General features: G+C 40.5%; 1 protein-coding gene across 2 annotated transcripts in view; it reads right to left on the bottom strand.

Annotated features, from left to right (window-relative positions):
• JAK2 (Janus kinase 2) overlaps nucleotides 1-16796 on the bottom strand; it is a 93531-nt gene extending 76735 nt beyond the window's left edge. The window contains exons 1-2 of one of the 2 annotated variants that reach the window (XM_082337263.1): nucleotides 16649-16796; nucleotides 15789-15853 (exon numbers count right to left, since the gene is read on the bottom strand). The gene's annotated coding sequence lies outside the window, so the exon portion shown is untranslated. Of the gene's footprint in view, nucleotides 1-15788; nucleotides 15869-16648 lie in introns of those variants that run through there. The other variant, XM_082337264.1, reaches the window with a different exon arrangement.
• Between the last annotated feature and the right edge of the window lie 2930 nt (nucleotides 16797-19726).

Raw genomic sequence — 19726 nt, 5'->3', positions numbered from 1 at the left:
TAAAACTGTCAGTTATAAACACCTGTTATCACCCTTGAAGCTGTACATATTTGATACAATCACTGAAGTTGCTGGAGCAGCTTCTGACTCGCAAAAGTCTGCAAAACAATTGCAAGACCTGCATAAGAAAGAAGGAACAGTAACCCAAAATTCTGCTCTTACATAGGAACTTTGCTATGCAACAAAAACAAACACAAAGTGGCTGGTTCAGTTTTAAACTTTCTTTGGGCTAACATGATTTAATAAGCTTTTTTCAAGCAGTGCAGACCAAACTTTACGAGACAATCCCTTTCCTCAAACTTGAAGGATGTTTCATAGTACTCTACAATACATTTTGCTAGACTACATGAAACTCATATTTTACTCCACATAACATCAATGACCAGCAAGTTCAATCCGTAGATGGAAGAAAAAAAGTTAACGCAGTGACACAGAATGAGTCCTGAAAATGCACAGTACCTTTTTGGATTCTACATAAAGGCAGAAGGAGATTCAAAACCACTTTTCGCCAGCACAGGTCGTGGGATGGTTACATCAGCCAGCAAGTAAGTACTCTCAATTTGACAATAAAATGAAATAATTTCAGAGAAGAACCATTTTAGTGAGGAAGAAATGTTCCTAATTGTAAAATGTTTGGAGATTAAAGGATTTTCTTCCCTTTGCAACTACAATAAAGCATTTGTCGATCTCTGCAATCTGGTCTGCCAATAAATACAAGCAAGGACTATAACCCGCTTTGTGCTGTCCACTCCCTGCCCTCCTGCCCCTAGCCCTCTGCTACCTTTAGAAGGTTCAAGTCAAGTGGAAATTGGTATGGGAGTTTTTCCATACCTCTTCTCAACACTTAACTTACATTGCAAGAAAGATCTGGGACATAGAAGCTTGTTAAACTTATACCAAGAACTTCAAGGCTTTAATAATAAACAACAGGACCTGCTACACAGAAATGTTCTCAAAGTAACAAGTCCAGTGGGTGCTAAATGTACTGGTGCCTGCCTCCAAAAGGCTGTATCTTCTCTTCTATCTAGAAGAACAACCTTTTAATTACCTCAGCAATAACTCAGAAATCAACCTTAATTAAACAACAAACTGTTGCTATATAAAACCTGCTTAGATTTATTCAGCTACTAGCTGAGTCACATATTACTCAAATATTTTTGTTTATCATGTTCATACAGCTCGAAATGAAAATGGAGAAGCATCGAAATTAATTTTGTTGATTTCATAAGGCTTTGACTGCAAGCCCAAGCAGTGAAACAATATTTGAATCCTGACAAAAAAAAAAAAAAAAAAAAAAAACACACCAACAAAAAACCAACAGAAATCAAATTAAACAAGCTGGAGCTCAGTCAGATTAAGGAGTCTAACATGTTTGATTGTTGACTTGCTTTTTGCATATTAATCTAATGGTTTTTCAATATGAGTCCCAAAAGAGCTGGGTACTTTAAACTAGGCAAATATCAGAAGCTAGGTTTCTAGTGATAATACTGGATCTTTTGAATAGAGGTGTTTGGTTATTTTTAAATATACAGGAACAAAAAAATATGATCTAGCTGCAGATCCTCTTTAAAGGCACTTGAAATTTGTCTGCTTCAAGGGCTGTAATCATATATGCAGCTATGATTGTTCTTTTGTTCTTAACATTTTATGGACCTCATTTTATACTGAACGCAATCAAATAACAGAATCAGTGCTTTGATGAAAGCCACCTATATGTATCTCTAAAACGTATTTCTTTGAATTCCTTCAACTACTATAACAATACTGTATATTTAGGAACAAGGATTTTGTCAGCTTAATGCCCGCCCCTTATCACTGCAGCAGCAGTACTAGAAATAAAACAATGACAAATGCAAACCTACTAGCCTCCTCCATCTATGTTACTCAACTCCAGTTAATTCAGCTGTCCTTTGACTCAATCAATAGAGGATCCTTGCAGCACTGAAAACCCCATCTTGTGGAGACCTTCAGGAACAGCTGCAGTAGCATGGTCTTACCTGCCTGCTAGGCCCCCAACATCAAAGAAAGTGTCAGTACTCAAAACTTTTAACCTTTTCTCTTTTTTTATCCCTCTCTCTTCTCAGTGCTTTCTGCTTGAGGACCTCGTTCCTCTTGTTTATAGGAAGTGTTGGTAACAGTGACACTAAGCTTCCACACACCTCCTCATTCCAGCCTTGTCAAACCTCTTCCCCTTAACGCCATCTACCTCATCTTATTAGCAATTCCACTCTATAAACAAACAAAAACAGTAAACACTTGTGCTGTTGTTCTCCTTTATATTCTGCTTTTATATGTTTGTAACTGACATATTGGATGGGAAACTTCTGTCATATCACTAATACAGGAGGTACAGCAAGACAGTCAAAGGCTTCACGTACCAGTGCCCAGATCCTGGTGAGTGCAAAATGTGCTCATTGAAACAAGTGTATTTTCCACTACAGCCAAAACAGCTGACATGTCATGACATCTTTTTCCTTTTACAAATCCAAAGCTGTCCCGTAATGTAGTTCAACTGTCTTCCTAGAGCTGCAGTTGCTCTCAAATCAGTCCCTTCTGTATTGCCTTTGCTCAACTGCTGAGGACCCCCTTTACTGGCCCTTCATTTCACGAGCTTTTTCAATGTGGTAGCATGACTCAGACAAGTGACTAAATATTTCACCCTTTACCACACAAATGCAAATATATTGCCTATACTGGGCCTGCAAAGCCTCAAGATACTTCTCAAGCTGAGCCTCCAGTCCAGCAGTACCATAATTATGCTGGCAGCTAAGTCCCCTTCAACTTTTTCCTCTGGTTTTATGTTCTTCCCTTCTTTTTTATACGTGATAATCCTCTCCCCACCCTCAAAAAGACAAAAGGAAAAAAAGGACAGGAAAAAAGACGGGGGGGGGGAAGAAACCCCACACCCTCTTCTGTTCTTTCCACTTTAATCTGTACCCCCGCTCTATTCTGTATTTTGTAAAAGTTCCCCATTTTAAATTCCTTTTCCTCTGTTTATTTTGGGCATTCTCCCTTTTCCATTTTCTCCTTCCTTTCCTAGCTGCAGGACCCCTCAAAGGAACTCATTCTACCTTTGAGAGGTTTGGCTTTTTTTTTTTCCTTTCTGTAGAAGACAAAAAAGCCATCTCTCCCTAGTGTTTCATTTCCTTATCACTCAAGAGCATACAAGTTGCTTTTGGAGTTGATAATTTGCAATGTCTTCTTGTGTAACGGCTGTCAAGTCACTAATTAGAAATAATCCATTAGAAGTGCAAATTATTGATCAGGCTATTTGTGTGACCACTGAACTTTACAAGGCAGGGTTATCTGCAAACAGGCTGCACACTCACAGACTGACTTCTAATGGGGAAACAAGTTCACTTAGAAATTTACATAAACCCTAGAAATATATATAGAAAATATATCTCGAAAAAGGTTCTAGAAAACTCTTTTCATGCTACCTTTAAGGGTAACGTTGCCAAATTTTTCTTGCTCCTGTGCTGCAAATTACTTCATTTCTACCAAACCACGATCAATTTCTACCAAACCACGATCAAGTTTAGCTTACAGTGTTAGTTTCATTAGTTCCAGCACTATTAGTGAGCTAAAAATCACATAAGGGGTTTTTTTTTCCCCATCTTCTACTTTTTGTGTGAAACAAACACACAACTGCAGATGTCAAATGATGTGTTACTGTTATTGAGTCTAGATATCATGCCTTTGTTCTAAATAAATAGTTTAATTATTGTAGTAGTCTTGACAGTAAACATGATGTTCTTTACTCAACCAGATTTCCGGGTTACAAGGGCAAAAACAAAAAGACAGGCAAATTAACAAACTGACACTCCCACATGCAGTCTGCGTAATCCACAGCTGACCTGCCATTTCTTTCATTACTTGTACACACCATTTAACACTTTAAGTATGGCTGTAATCATATAATGAGATTTACTAAAGCCAGACTTTGTGTGAACCAGTCCAGCAGTAGCATTTTCATGATCTACTTGCTAAACACTGAAAATACTTTTCAAATGTTCTGAAACTAGCATAAACATTTCCAAGGCTCTAATCGCATTTTAAGAGCATGTGAAATTTTCTAATCATGACCTAGATTAACTCCCATGTCCCATAAAACAGAGGCATGTTATAATTTTAACTAGAGCAACAAATGTATACTTATGCATGCAATGACACTGTACTAAAGATTCCCTCTCATTAAAAAATCAGAATTGTGTAACATTTTACTGTAAACATTGCATGTACAATTATGTATTTACGAATATAAAATTGTTCCGGTAACTTAAACAGTTCTAGTCTTATGTAGCAATTCACCACCCATTGTTAGTACTGTGATCTCATATCTTAATTATGCCTTCAAAAGGACCTCACTCGTTACACAGATAAAAGAAAAGGAAATAAAAGTACGTGGGAACAAGCAGGAAGAGAGATCACAAATTACGATTGCAAAACTAATCCTGTACACCATCTGTGACAGTAAAACAGAGATGTGATAAAAGAAAAATGTTTGTTAAACTGCTACTTTATTCCACCACACAGTCTAAATAAGGAAAGGACCACAATCTGAAATACATATTTCTGCTCATTCAACCGTTAAGAAACTAAAAAGCTATTGGTGAAACATAAGTAAGGAATGTGTGCATGCACAGTGTTAGATACAGCATTTGCTGGGGAAAAAAACTTCAGTTTACTTTAGAGATAATTTTAGTTTAAATTATTAACTCTTTAATGCTCACATATAGCCAGAGTGCCTGGCCCTCAACCATGGTGAATCAAAAGGAAGGAAGATGCTCGAAAACAGCATGTACAACAGCCCCAAAAGCCTACCAGCATCAATCTTTTTCTAGATCAGTTGTCTACACTGAGGTTATAAAAGAAAGTTTCCAAAGTCTTATCACAAAAAAAGACTTCTCCATTCTCAACACATCAGACTCACTGAAATTTGAAATTACACAGTACTTTCCAACAGTTTTAACTACTGGAATAGTTAAACATGTACATTAACAGTTAAGGTTAAAAAGACACATACAAGGACTTGTACTGTTTGCATTTCCACTACACAACCACTCATCTAGCCACACTTCCTTGCACCTTTTTAACCATCCTCTGTCATCTGGGGTTTTTTCCCCCCTCATTCATCATACATTTTGACTTCCTCCTATTATCCCTCTATTTCAGACTAAACATCAGTTGTCATCCAGTCTACTGCCAAGCCACCTGCCAGTCTCTTTTCCTTCTAGACAAATATTGATTCTTCTCATTCCCCATACTTCAAAATAAATTCTAATCACAATACCACACCCTTGCCCACTGAGGCTAACAGAACTGTGTCTTCTCACAATCTATTTTTCACAAGCAATTTGTTTCTTCCACTAACAAATCAAAACTAATTTCCCCTTCAAAACCAGCAACAGTTCTCCTCCAACTGAAAAATCAATTTTCCAACCTCCCAGACAATTTTAATATAGTTTAGCCCAGCTTGCAAATGTAACTATATTTGGCATATAGTTTCTGATGTTAGCATTTCTTTTATGCAATGTGCTTTTTCATTATTTTATTTTCTTCCCATTTTCCCATCCAGGGGCACTCAAAACTTGACTGGGGAGCTTGCTCTAGCAAATCTGAGGATCACAATGGACCCAGAAAGACAAAAGGTTGTTCCAACAATGTAAACTGAAAAATGAAATACTTCGCTGGATCTGAAGTTTGGTTCCAAGTAGGTCAGACCTTGACTACTGTCAAGAATCAGAAAGCGATCTTAAAACCTACTTGACTCTGAGAACAACAGCACAGCTAATGGCTCTTTTATAAATGGGACTGAGGGAAGGAATGTAAGAAAGCAACAAAGCCACAATAGGAGAGATGTGACCGAACATGACAGAAAAGTTCTGAAAAAGAAGAGTAAAGAAATGGTAAGAAGGTAAAGAACAGAGAGGCATTTGGAGGGATGAAGAGACAAAGCTGTTCACATACTTGCTCCCTCCTTACTTTAAGCCATTTTGTCTCCAGAATCCTGTTGAGTTCCTGCTTCTGCCTGTAAACTCACCTCCTGCTTCACTACTCTGACAAAGGAAAGCAACAATATTTTTACTGTTGTGGGAAAAGAAGAAAATTCCTTTTCTTACAGCACGGGAAACATAACCATTCAGAAAGAGTAAGGATATATTACGCTCTCCCCACCGTGTCTTTGGCTGAGACTGTCTTTTTTTATTTGTAGGTTCAAAATAGCTATCTTGTGTGGGGTGCAATATCGTTCATATTAGAAAGTCCACTTTTGCAATTTTAAAAAACTTTTATTTTTTCTACCATCTGCTGTATAAGCTTACCAAATGAGTCTACAAGTCCATTTAACTCTGTTACTGCATCTTGTATGTTTTTGCCAGGGAGGCTTTTATATTGTTCTTGTTCCCTTAGTCTCTCTTTCTTCTCCTTAATGTGTTATTGGGGACGATGACTTCTCATCGTATTTCCCTGACACCAAAAGGATGTCCATCAGTTTTGCTTGCTTTGTTTCTTTCTCTAAAGGCTCAGTGAGTAACTGGAAATTATGTCAAGATGAGAAAGATACTGCACCAAAAAATAGATAAATATTCCAAATTCATAGTAATGGATTATAACAAATTAACCATGAGAGGAGAATTTATATTTTTGAATCAGAAAAAAACTAAGATAGTTTCAACTAATAACACCATAGAGGTAATAAATGCATGCTTACTACTTCTGAACAGGTATATTTCTCAAATACAGGAAAAGGATTAAGATGAAGATATTTTGCTTAACAATTTTGGATTTCTTAAAATTTCTTCTTTTCCCTTTTGAACTAATCTTAAATAATCAAGAAAACAGCCTAATATTTTAGGTCATCTTAATCTGATAATAGAGGCAGCAACATAACATTTAAAAAGCAGTATAAAACAAAAACAAGTGGAAACAGAAGACAAGTACTCTAACATTCCATACATAACTAGTTTCTCAAGTGCAAGAGTAAATCCCAGTAAGAAATAAAAGAATTTTAGGAATAAATAATATCTATAGCACAAGCTTTTATGAAACAAATTTAGATACCATTAAATGACGCAAAAAATGGCATACTGATTCATCATACATTTATGTTCCTCAAGGGAAGAAACTTATATTCCACAATTAACTTTATTAGTAAGAAAAGAGGTTACAGAGCAACTGTTAATGCAGGCGAATATTAAAACTAACTTGACTTGTGAACTCATACTTAAGAATCCAGCTTGACAGAAGAACCAAATCCCACCAGCATACCCTTGTACCTAGCTCCAGAAGACATCCCAGGAAAACAGAATGCATCGGTCTCAACTGGTTGAAGTTTAATGACTTGACAAAAGAAAAAGGCCATAATACTCCAAAAGTTCCAGTTGGTTTAACAGTCCATAAACTTACAGAACCAAAGGGAATTAAAAAAAAAAAAAAATATATAAATACACATATCACATGGATATTAACTATGTATAATTAAGTACTCAGCAATCTGAGGGCAAGACATTGATTTATTCAAATTAATTTAAAATAGCTTAAGTTATGATTGAAATTGAAGAGAACATTTAATATAAACCAGTCATCTTGCATGTTTATTTTTTAAGTTGTTGTTCCGCACATTTAAGCACTGAAGCAGTCAAGTAGTTCTTTGTACTATTTTTTTTTTAATTAAACAAGACACACTATGTTGCATCTTTATGTAAGAAGCCATAGAACTTAATGCGTTCTTTCTAGACTTTGAGTGTTAATTAATTACATTGTGCTAACAAGCACATTGGCTACGGTTTTCACAACAGTAATTTTTTAACTTATTTCTGGCATGCTGCATTTAGAAAATTGAAATGTAACAACAACATATACAAAACTAAAGAAAAAATCTACAGTTGACATTATTAAATACAACCCTTCTAAAGAAATGCTACATTACCAAATAAATTTATCAAAACACATTTTACATTTCAAACTGAGCAGTTCATTAAAGAAGGGAAGCACTATAATTATATGAACTGAACAGATTGTTTCTGGTCACAATGTCCTTCAAGGGTTTAAAACCAATGTATTTCATCATCTTATGGCTATTTTTATACATAAACTAGGAGAGGAAAATGTTCCCGGTTTGGTTATTGAAAAGTCTCTGACCACCTACTGTCCTGGCTTTTCTTTAGAACTTTGCCAATATTCAGATCTTATTTGAATCTAAAAATCTGTGTGCAGGCCCTATCCCATCCCCCCAATACAGCAAAAACACTGACGAACAGGAAAAAGTTCACAGCAGAGGCCACCAACATAGTCAGGGTCTGTAGCACAGACCCTGTGAGGATGGACTGGGGAGCCAGGCCTGTTCCACCTGGAGAAGACAAGACTTTGGGGGAATCTAACAGCAGCCCCCAGTACCAACAGGGAGCTGATTCAGAAGGCAGAGCCAGGCTCTTTAAAGGACAACAGACAACAGGCCTAAGTCAAAACACAGGAGGTTCAGAGAGGATATAAGGAGAAAGCTTGTCATCCTGAGGACAGCCCAGCAGTGGATGTGTTGTCTCCACCCTTGGAGGCTTTTACAACCTGACTGGATACAGCTTCAATATGCATTCTGACCTCATTGCTGACCCTGCTTGTGGCAGGAGTTCGGAGCAGAAACCTACTGAGGTCCCTTCCACACTAAATTATTCTGTGATTCTATGAATACAGTATCTCTATTTAATCAAAAGTTACATTATTTGACTAAATTTAGGCCTCGGCAGAATTGTAATAACCACCTCCAAATGGTTTTCTTTAAAACAAACAGCAATTTAAAGAAATCCTTTTCACCTATATGACCTGTAAACCCAAGATCAGGGATGATATGCTCTTGTTGTCCTCCTGAGTGTCCCCTTCGTATGAAAAGACACCACCACTTTTCCTGGCTCCACACATATTTAACCTATTGTTTTAACAGTATGATAAAGGGCACTCGAGGTCACTTCCCCTTCAGCATTCTCAGTCAGAAATACTTCAGCTACATTGTGGCAAGTCAAAAGAATAGTGAGTTTATTAGCTACTGCAGGAGTAAGAAACTAGACAGACAATGCCTTCTAACATGTGCCTAACTTGCTGCAATTATCAGGTAATGACAAATTTCAAATTTCCTTCTAAAAGGTCTGACTGTAAGAGATGTTATTTCACCACCTTGCAGTCTTCTAATCACAGCATAATACCTTAAACGATAAAAAGAGACACCGTGTATTATTGACTTACCCAAAAACTTTTAACTCAGGTTCAAAAGTTCCAAAAAATTACGTGTCATAACTCACAGAACCACCATAAAATTGTCAAATATTACAATCTTTTTTACAAAACAAAGGAAGAACATTTTAATATTCTAGAGTTAGTTTAAAACACAGTATTGTAAGTTCACGGGCAAAAATATTGATAGGCTATCAGTCTGAGCAAGTGGCAGAACTCTTAGAAAACAGACTTGGAAAAGTACCAAAGCCCAAGAAAATTATGGTATGGCTGAAGTCTGCTGCAGTCTGAAGATATCCTTCTAAACACTGTTAATATACCTGAACCAACTTGGGTAGCAAAAGCAACATGAAATTTTCAGCGTCCTGTGCAATTTACACTGCTATGCCTTCAAGCGGCTGAGATATGCGCTAGTTCAGGTCCATCCATGTGTGTTACAATCACACATGCAACTATATTGCAGACATCGCTTCAAATTGATTTGGTTCTGACTTACACTGGTGTAATCTCATTAACCTCAACCAAATAAACCTCCTGGTTTATTTATTCTCCACTTTGAACTGAGTCTATTTCATCACACTGCTTTTAGGTCTGCCAATGCATAACAATGAAAAGTGAAGATTCCATCTCATTTTTTACACCCACCTTGCACAGGGCCCATATGTTCTACTAAGTTTTGGATTCTCATTATCACAAACTGAAGCCTAACATGCTTCTCCCCAACTCCTGCAAGCATCCTTCCAAAATATTCATTGGAATCCAGTGCAGCTCCATCATTCTTTCAATGCCTGAAACACCACTTTAGTGTGCTAGGATCCAGTTTTAGGGACCAAAAGACTCATATGAATAGAATGTCCTAATGTTAGCCAGCTACCTTGAAATCACCTTTAACTGAAGCCAGGTTAAGATAAAAGCAACCAGAAGTATTTATTCACAAAACTCCTGATAGACAGCATAGTTACAAAGGTTTATGAAGACCCAGGTATAGAGCAATTAAAAGATAACCATGCACCTATTTACACAGTTGTTAGAATAGTTCCAAAGTCTCAACCTTTTGGGAGCCAGCTGTTGGATTGACACATGCTTTATTGCCCACAGCTGAGGATCTGGGTCTTGTGCAATCCCATGTCCTCAGATTCCACTGGGAACCCAAAATTTCTTTGTAGCTCAGTCCATCTTTGGGGTTATCCAGGATGTGGTTACACAACATTTTCTCTGGCACTGCAAGCCAGCTTAAGAAGTTATCCTGTCCCTTCCCCTTCCCCCATGCCACTTGTTCCAAAAGAGAGAGAAAAAAAATTAACTTAGGTCACAGTTGTGATACAGTTTACAGCACAGCCCTACAAAGAGCTGTTGTGTTTACAAAACCGAGGGAGCAGCAAATTCCAGTGTTTGTGAGAGGCTGAGGAAAGAAACATCATGTGCACCAGAGATAGTTTAAGAGGACACTTAACACACATCATGAAACTACAACCTCTACCTTACTCTTAGATCTCTGGGACTTCATGGTTTCTATTTCCTGACAGGAAGGCCAAAACTCTTTCTTTGCTCAGATTCCCACCCATTTTCCCCAGCATTAGGAATTCTCCTGTTCCTTGGCCATCAGTTGCTACATAGGTAGTGTCTGCTTTCTACTGCTCCAAAGTGCAAAACCTCAAGGTATCAAAATACAAAAAACCCAAAAGAGTGCCACTGTTTTACTCAGTGCAGAAATCTGAAAACTATGCATAGCAGACCATTTGTCAATATAATAAAAATAAATCTGTTGCTTAAAAACTGTATTAAGATCAGCGTTAATATGCAAAGAAGTGCATATCAAATCTCACACAACTAATCTGAGACTCTAAAGAGTACAATCTTGTAGAACTGGCTTAAATTTGATTTTACAAGACAATAAAAACTGAAGATATTTCTATGTACATATTATTATATGACTATAATATATTCCATATTAAAATAAAACTTGTAGTGGTTCAAAAAAGTGTCCAAAGAGAGAACCTGTACTGCCAGTGCTGCAAAGTATGGCAAAATAGTGTCATGAATAAGATTAGAAATGCCAGTTATAATTTCCAAAATCAGTTTGTACGAGCAGCTCTCTCCATGTGAAGTACATTTCATAGTGAGAGGAAATGTTTTTAGTAGTTTGATAATAAAGTTGAAAAACATGCAAGCTGTCAGGTTCACCAATCCTCTTGGCAGTCTTCACACAACCTATAAAATGGAAATAGTTTGGCTTTGTGTCCAATTTTGACTCCTTCAACTATAAGGAAACGGTTTTAAAGGTTTCACTTAATTCGACTCCTTTTACTCCCTCCATTTTCTGAGGATAACATTTTGCCTTCTTTACCTTTGTGGACTATAGGAGTGGAATAAGAATGTTTTTGATTCTGCCTGTCCCTGAGCGGATGCTCCCTCATAGAGACCAGTTGCTATGTGACCCCAGCTCCTGATTTCCGAGCACACAGGAGTACTCCTTCATATAGACGGTTTGCAACAAACACGTAAGCGGTTTTATTTCCCCTCTGCATTTTGGCAACCTTTTGCTCCTTTGCTTCAGAGAGAAGTATAGAGAGAGCTGAGGATTGCCATCCCTTGCAACTGTATTATGGTTAGCTTATGAACAAACATAATACACTATTTCTACATTTTGCAGAACCAGAACCAAACATTAAAGAATGCTGGAATTCCCCACAACTGGGAAATGCTGCAAAAGAAAAGATTTTTGCTGGCTTCTACTGCCTACTGTAGTATGCACTACACCAACTATACCACACATAACACACTTTCTATTTTTTTCTGAACATCATCCTCCAACTTGAACTCTCACTTGAAAGCTGTATTTTTAAGAGGCTTTTGTCTTTATAACCTCCGAGCCTCCTATGTTATTTGACTATCTTAATAGGTTTCCAAAGCACCTTTTTAACTCACAAAAAACCCCCTCTTTTGTTAGGAATTAATGGTTGTTTTCCAACAGCCTTTGTCCTCAAATGCTCTTGCATTAGTCTCGCAGTCAAATTTTACCTAATATATTCAGTAAAACTCAGAGACCACCTGTGGCCCTATCTCTATAACTGAATCCATGCAAGCAAACCCATAATTTCATGTTGAAGTTAACAGGGCTCCCAATCTAAATGCACTTGAACAACTGAGGCTTCTAAAAGTTGTTTGAGAAATACAGGTACCTAATTTACTGTATAGGTAGCAAGATTAGACATTTAAAAGTCAAAGTTTTTCTTACTTTAAAAATACCTGACAATGGTGGAAACCCAGGCTGCAGCACAACACATTGAAGAATGATGAACATTTTGCTCATAATTATGAAATACTAGTAGTAATCCTAATACCAGCTCTGTTTCCTAGGCCTGGCATTGAATATATTTTTCAGCTTTCTAGTAAGTATTGAATAGCAACCTAAAACCAACTTTGGTGATAACCGGTTAACATGAGACTTGAGCAGGATCAAAATTGAGAGCTAGCCAAGCAGAAAAATAGAAGATAGATAACATCTGATGTCAACAAATACAAAATAATAAACTCGTGAAAGAATAACTTGCAGCTATTCCCACATGGCATTGAATTTTAAGCCAAATGTAAGCAGATAAACAAAATAACCATGCACAGGATGTGCAGCTCAACAGAATCTCTGCTTTGTACAGGCACATGCAAGACAAGAAACAAAGTGTTCCAATGAACAAAGAACGGGATCGAAAACATTCTCATTTCACCTGGCATATTGTCTTTTGTGACACCACAGAAAACCAGAATCAATTCATAGATTTATCTGAGCTATGGACAAATATTAAAGATACTAGGGGAAAACAAAAACAAAAACAGAAGAAAGCCCAGAAGAAGGGACAGGGGTACAGAAAATGAAAACACCAAGAGCTAATGTTTCTCGTCCTAATACAAGGAAATACTCAACCATGATTAAAAGGCAATCTACTAACAACAAAAGGAACTGTGTAATACTACTGTGGAAGTCACTGTCAAAGACACAGATGCAGAGATAACTCACATCATGAAAGGACAATGCTTGTATTGATTTTAAATCAATAGCTGGCTGCACCACATTAGATTTTTTTTTCTACAAGTCAGATTTAAATATTCGTGTTTGACTGTGTGATACAGTGACCACATAACCAAGATTAGGTGGACAATTATCTTCCAGGCAAGTCATTCTACTTGTCTTCTCAAGAAGCATTTAGATTTTGCTCCATAGAAAATTGCTTTCTAGTACAGGTCAACGGGACAGAAAGCTAGGAATTACTTTTAAAGATCAAATCAGCTGTACCTCAAGACCCACGATAAGACAAGAAGATTATATTCACTGTCCATGTGAATCAGATCTCTCTGCATTCAGTACTGCACAACCCAGAGAGCTTAACATTGGAGTGAGGCATCAGCTTTTTTCTTCCAGCATCTCACAGGTTGCAACTGATAGTGACAAAATACCTTACACTTGTACCTTGTAGCTCCCACTGTATCACAAGGTGTATAACCCATTTAAGTGAGAGATATAACATACTCTCTACATCAACAAACACAGTACACAGCAAAAAGCACCTATGTGTACGTGGCAAATAAAACTGACTGTAGCTCTTCCAGCAGAACTACTATGAAGAAGCTTCATTGTATATACACATTTTTGTTTTGTTTTTCAAGTCTCCATACAGATCCACCTTATGGAATAATCTGCAAAAATCTCATATCCAGAAATTCAGGAAAGCTCCTAATTTACCTTCTGATAAAGAAATGACATCTGAAACAAGTTAAAGAAATACAAATGCAAGCATGAGCTCAAATGTTGACTCAGATCTTGCTAGTCTTACTCATATTAGTCATCTCACTGGGCTCATGCTGAGAACGCTGTGGGTGGACATATGAATTCATATGGAACCCACTGAAATCAGTGCACAGCCAGGGTCAGAGGCTTTGAAACAGCAACTCTATTAAGTTAAATGGAAAAAATATAACTGTGTATTGCCTAATAATAGTGTTAGTATTTGCATACAAGGCTAGGTAAAAAGAAGGGGGGGTGTTAAAACAGAAATGCTAGCCTGTAATAGCAGAGTAGCACTAGGATAGGATAATTCGGGTTGAAAGGCACCTCAGGAGTTCATGTAGTTCAACCTCCTACTCAAAGCTCCAGTTAGTTTTATAAAAAAGCCACAGGGTTTTGGTTGCCTTCTTCCACATCGGTTGTTGTTTCAAAACACCATTAAGTATTTTTTTTAATTATTGCATGTTCAATTATCTTAATCTGCTTTTTAATGAAAGTTTTGTAACTTTTGATAGTAGTTCCCTTTCATCCATAAATACCACCATTTAATTAATGTATCTGTTTAATATTACTATATTTCTCAATCTTGTTTATTTCCCTCTTAAGGTTCTTTCAGCCAAGATGCTAGATTATTTTCTGTAACTGCAAACATCATCACTTAGCTTTTTGTTTACATAAGGTCATACTGTAAAAATGCCCCAGAGCTGAGATAAAGAGACCAACGGCAAAAATGACAACCCTGTTCAGTAACTGCTTTTCTTACAACTTCACCAGGAAGATGCCATTGCTAGTACAAGAGGGCAGTGACGTTCACTTTAGTAGTATTCTCTGGTCATGCATAACATTAACTCCGCATAGTTTGGAAATGGTTATTCTGCAGAGGTTTCAAACTTTGGTTTTTATTAGCCCAACTGCCACTCTTAACAGCTACACTTAAGTCTCCTTTCATTTTCCATTCTGCCGTTCCAGTCAATCTGGTTTGATCAACAAGAACGTCAAACCTTTTTCTGCATTCTGTAAACTTCTTGCTCATTAAGACTTCCCCTCCCAGCAGCAAACACTACTTCCCCATGTTGATGTCATTGGCACTTACGAAAATGAAAAACTCTGTAAATAGCTCAGATTTAAGGCTTCTCTGGAAAGCACACCACTGCTTAAAATCCCTATCGTTTCACACTATAATACTGAAGTTGTTTACTACAAAATTGTCCATTTACACCACTGAAGTCACTTGGGAGTCATTCTCATCAAGCAGAAGACGGTGATGGCTACTGTGTTCCTCCTGAATCCTCAAATTACAGTCACCAACCCTAAGCAGGGAAGATAAACGGGCATGCCCAAGGAACATCACTACAATATTACTCCCATGTCAATTACTAGGAAGACTGGGCGGGGGGGGGGGAAGGGGGAATCCATATAACTGATCCAAACTACCCTTTTTAACAGTGCACGTAATCTCTCCACAATCTCCTGTCAATATTGATTTTCCATAAAACACAAACTTTAGAAATATTTCTCTCTCACCTAAGCTACATATATATTAAATTTGACTAACAATAGAACCAATGGAGAAGTAGATGATACATGGGAAAGCTGTACAGGGCTAAGACGTCGGAAACACTGACCATTAAGCAACTCAAGTGCAAAACCACATTTGAAACTGTAAGTAGCCACCACAGTCCTCCCAATTATGTTTTCCTGTGCCTGACAACCAAAAAGAATATACTCTCTCTCTGGCAACAAATAATTTACGAATAACCAAAGCAAGGTGTTATTTTCTCACCTGTCACAGAATGCAGAGGTGAGAAGGGGAAATTTGAAGACACAGCCAATCAGGTTCTCATTAGACTTCAGTTGCACCCAAAAAAAAAAAAAAAATCTGAATAAGTTTTAGCCGCAATTCTTTTCTAAAAGAAAAAAAAAAAATTCTCTTGTGAAAATAAATGAAATTCATTAATTCACAGCCCACATCTAAGGGAACATTTCCCCACCCAGAAGCAAATTCAATACAGACATACAGAGAGAAACCACAGATGCTTCTGTGACTGTTTGCCCTCCTTCGGCAACGAGATGATTTTTTTTTTTTTTCTTTTTAACGGCACAAGTAAGTATTCTCGAGGAAGTTCCCCAGCAAAAATACACCACCTCCAGCGCGGTGCGGCGGCCCGAAGCGGGACGGCGGACCTGCGGGCCCTCCCGGCGCCCGGCCAGCCCCCGGGCAGCGCGGCTGACGCGGGGGGCACGCCGCAGCGACCGGTAGGCGCACCGCCAGGCACGGAGGGCCCCCCGTGCCCACCCGCAGCCCTCCTGCCCCGCTCCCTCCCCAGGCACGGCCCACGGAGCGGCGGCCGTCCCGCCGAGCGCTGCCCGCCGCCCCCCCGGGCCCCGGCCGCCGCGTTGCCTAGCGCCAGCCCCGCCGCGCACCCCCACCCTCTCGGCCCCCCGCACGCAGAGGCCGCGGGCAGGGGCAGCCGCCACACGCGGCTCTCGGGCGGCCGGGCCGGCCGGCGGCGCTCCCCGGCGGCGGGGCAGGACGCGGGACACGCCGCGGTGTAACCGCTACCCCCACCCCCTCAGCCCCCCCCGCCCCGGCCGTTGCGGCCGGCGGGCAACGGCCGCCGGGCGGCGCTGGCCCCCACTCACCCCTACGACGGCGGCGGCGGCGGCTGGGCAGCCCGGCGCGCGCAGGCAGCTTCCCCCTCGGCGCCCGCTCCCTCCCCATGCACGGCGCCGGGGGACGCGGCGGCGGCGGCGGCGGCGGCGGCAGCACCGGCAGCGGCGGCGGCGTGCCGAGCCGCGCTCTGCCCGCTGCCTGCGCGCGGCCGCCCCGCCCTCCCGCGCGGGGGAGCGGAGGGGAGGGGCGGGGCGGCCGCCTCCCGGCTGGGCGGGACGCGAGCCGCCAGCGCTCCCGCCGTCCGCGCGTCATCACGCAGCTGCGAGGCGCGGGCCGGGGCGGGGCCGGGCCCGGGGACCGCTCCGCGGCCGGGGCGCGGCCGCGCGGAGGGGGGAGGCCGCCCGCCCGGGCCCGCGCACCGCCGCCCCGGGGTGGGCCCCCGCCGCGGCGGCGGGGTGCCACTCGCCTCAGGGAAGCCGCCGGGGGGGGCTGGCTGTCAGCGGCCACAGGGCGAGCGGGGAGCAGCGCGCCCCTGGGGACGGCAGCTCCCCTCCTGGGCACCCCCGAGGGCAGCAGGGGCGCGTAAGTGCGGGAAGGGGAACCGCTCCTGTGCGGGCGGTTGCTGCTTCCTGCCCCCTTCCCGGCCCCCGGTCCCTGCGGGGAGCAAGGGCCGCCTGCCCTCACCGGCGGGAGCCGCTGTGAGGCGGAAGCTGGCCTGAAGCGAGGCAGAGGGCCCGGGGCGGCGGGCGCGCGCGCCAGGGACAGACGTCGCCTTGTTCGGCCGTGGTAAACAGAAGCGGGGCATCTCTGCTGTGGTCTCGCTTCACAGTAGCCCCTGTGTTAGCTGGGCCAAAGGAAAAACGCACGGGTTGGTGTTTTTTAAGGAATGCGGGCGTGTGCTAGTTCTGCCCCAGCTCCCAGGATTTATTGCACAGTTCCAACCTTGCAAATGTGCGCTTTTCTGTAACACCTTATGTGATGAGTTTGTTCCTTATTTTCTTGTCCGTGCCAAGTAAACATGCTTCATCGGAAAGCTGTGGAACTACATTGTCTGTTACAGACGAGCATAAAACAGAAGGAGCTTGACTGCTGACCTGAAGAGATGGCAAGTCAAGAACACCAGAGTTGGAGGACTCGATTACAGATACGTACTGTGAAGTCTTTACCCAGGAGACAAAGGAAGAACAGAAGTTGGAACAGGGAAGAACTAAAAAGCCATGTAAAAGTTTGATAGATGATGAGTCTCAAAACTACCAACGGGCTCATGCTGATAACTTTCAGTGATTTCAAAGCAAGCTCTTAACTGTCGGCTAACAATTTGCTGCTGTCAAATATAATTCCTTAAGGACAAGCACATCACTGTCATTTCTCCCGTGTTATATGTGTTTCTTTACTCTGTGTGCAGAAGAAAAGAGTATGCCCATGTCATATAACAACATCTTACAGAAAACAAAATCTAGGCCAATTCAGAACTAGAATTTAACTCGGTGCGTACATTGTTTTGCATGGTTGGTTTCCTTGAGCGTGCAGTTTAAAGGATACCTGGTGATTTTGAAATAAAGTCAGTTACAGCATGTTTTCTTCTGGTATATCTAGTCCCCGATCTCACTGAAAGTTTCTGTGGTATTACATCCTCTAATAATTTGCTTTTCGTTTTTAATGTCTCTTGCTTTTCAGCCTGCAGTGTGGAAAACTCACACAAGCAGGTACTGCAGTGACACTGAAAACTTCTCGAAAACAAGGAAAGGAAGCAAACTGCAAAATCAAAATGTTCTGATGCCTCCCAAACATGATGACCTAATACACCACCGGTATCCAGACCACCTCAACAACTAGGAGAGTAGCGTACTACGGTGGTTGTGCTCACTGCGTATCTGAGACCCTGCTCATCGAGACCTCTGTGGACGGATCCCTGCAAATGCAAAGAGTGCTACTGAAATAGATGGGAAATCCTTGTTAAGTTTCAACATTTTGTCAGGGTCAGGTTTAGTTGGACCTGCCAAACTTGCCAGACTCTTGGCTGATAAAGCACACCATCAGTTGACAAGATTGTGAAAGTCCAGTCTATGTTAGGACTCCAAACATTACAGCTTATCTAATGATACCAGGCATTTTTACTTTTGTTTGTCTTCTATTATAATTAGTACAACCACATTTTAGCGTAGTATAGCAAGAAACACTATTGTCCTATGAAATACCCTTTTTCACTAGTCTGTTCAGGGTTGTTCATTACTTTCAACAGTGTTTCTGCTACTCTGTTGATTTTTAACAAGTCCTTTCAAAGGCATCGGCACCCAAAAACTGTCAGCATCTCAGGTGTGCATCTTACTACCATTTAAGCACCCCCTGTCCTTTTTCTTTGCTAAACGACCATACGCAGTCTCCATACATTTGCATGTTAATACACTTGGATACATGTGTCAGCCTGTGACATGTGGGAAATTAAAAGGATTGAAGTATCATTTATCTACATCCTGTTTACACACTTAATTTCACATATTCACACGATGTCAAATGCAAATATGTTTAGGGTGTAGTAACACAGACATAACCACAGAATCTTAAAGGGATGTAAAACACTAAACTTAGTAAATGTACCCCCAAATAATGGATAAAAATACCATTAATTATACATGAAACGTGATTTTTACAACTGTTGTAACAACTTCCCTTCAGAGTTAGTTTGCTTTTCCAAGCAAGTTACAAAACTGGCCATCTGTGCAAAAGGCTTAATTTTACTTTGTTGATTACCTCTGTGTTCCAAATTTTGAGATTAGCATAGAGAGCAGGAAATAGATTTTGTTTCATTTTCATATTCAAACGGCTAAAAATTATAGAAGCAGTTTTGTTGTAGTTACTTCAAAACTTCTCATTTAGAGATTTAGATTTATCATTTCCAGCTGAAACTAAAATCAAAGCACATTCTGTATTCAGGGTGGGGAGAATTACTTGCAAAACCTGTGCGAATTAGAACAAGGCTAAGGAAGTTACTCATTTAAGTCAAATCTGTGAAGCCAGTCTGTCTGCACGTATTTCACTTTTCCTGCTACTTTTGGAGTAGGGTGTAAAATTCTTCATGTTTAAAGATAAGTACATATGTTGTAATC

Source organism: Platalea leucorodia, assembly GCF_965183815.1.
Source record: "Platalea leucorodia genome assembly, chromosome: Z".
Lineage (NCBI taxonomy): Eukaryota > Metazoa > Chordata > Aves > Pelecaniformes > Threskiornithidae > Platalea > Platalea leucorodia.
This window is presented reverse-complemented; position numbering and strand designations above follow the sequence as displayed.